This window comes from Nothoprocta perdicaria, unplaced genomic scaffold (assembly GCF_003342845.1).
Source record: "Nothoprocta perdicaria isolate Ctin4 unplaced genomic scaffold, notPer1 scaffold_33, whole genome shotgun sequence".
NCBI classification, from domain to species: Eukaryota; Metazoa; Chordata; class Aves; order Tinamiformes; family Tinamidae; genus Nothoprocta; species Nothoprocta perdicaria.
This window is the reverse complement of record NW_020455566.1, coordinates 1,606,684-1,607,121: the sequence shown is the minus strand read 5'-3', so window position 1 is coordinate 1,607,121 and position 438 is coordinate 1,606,684.

Sequence of the window (438 nt, the reverse complement as noted above, 5' to 3'; positions counted from 1 at the left end):
GGGCAGAGGGGCAGGGTTTAAGTGCACCCTCCCCCAGCTTGGATGCAGGAGGAGGAAGGCGGGAAGAGCCCTCAGGAGATGGAATGGGGATGGGGCCGGCGCCCAGAGGTGCGCAGGGCCCTCATGGAGGCGCCCTCCTCCCCTCTCTACGGACTACAACTCCCAGCAGCCCTTTCGCCACACCGCCCACCCCTCTCAGCGCCCATTGGCCGGTCCGCTCATGACGCGCTCGCCGCTCCCCGTTGGCTCTCAGCGCTGCCAATCCGGGCGCAGCGGCGGTTGGGAGGGCGGGACGAGGCGCTATTCCGGAACGCGACTTGCGCCGTTTGCGTGGGGCCGGGGCCGGCGCGGGTGAGCGGGGGGCAGTGGCGCAGTTGGCGTGGCGCATGCGCGGAGCTGCGCCGGGAGCGCAGCGGTGCGCGGCGGGGGGGCGGGGGG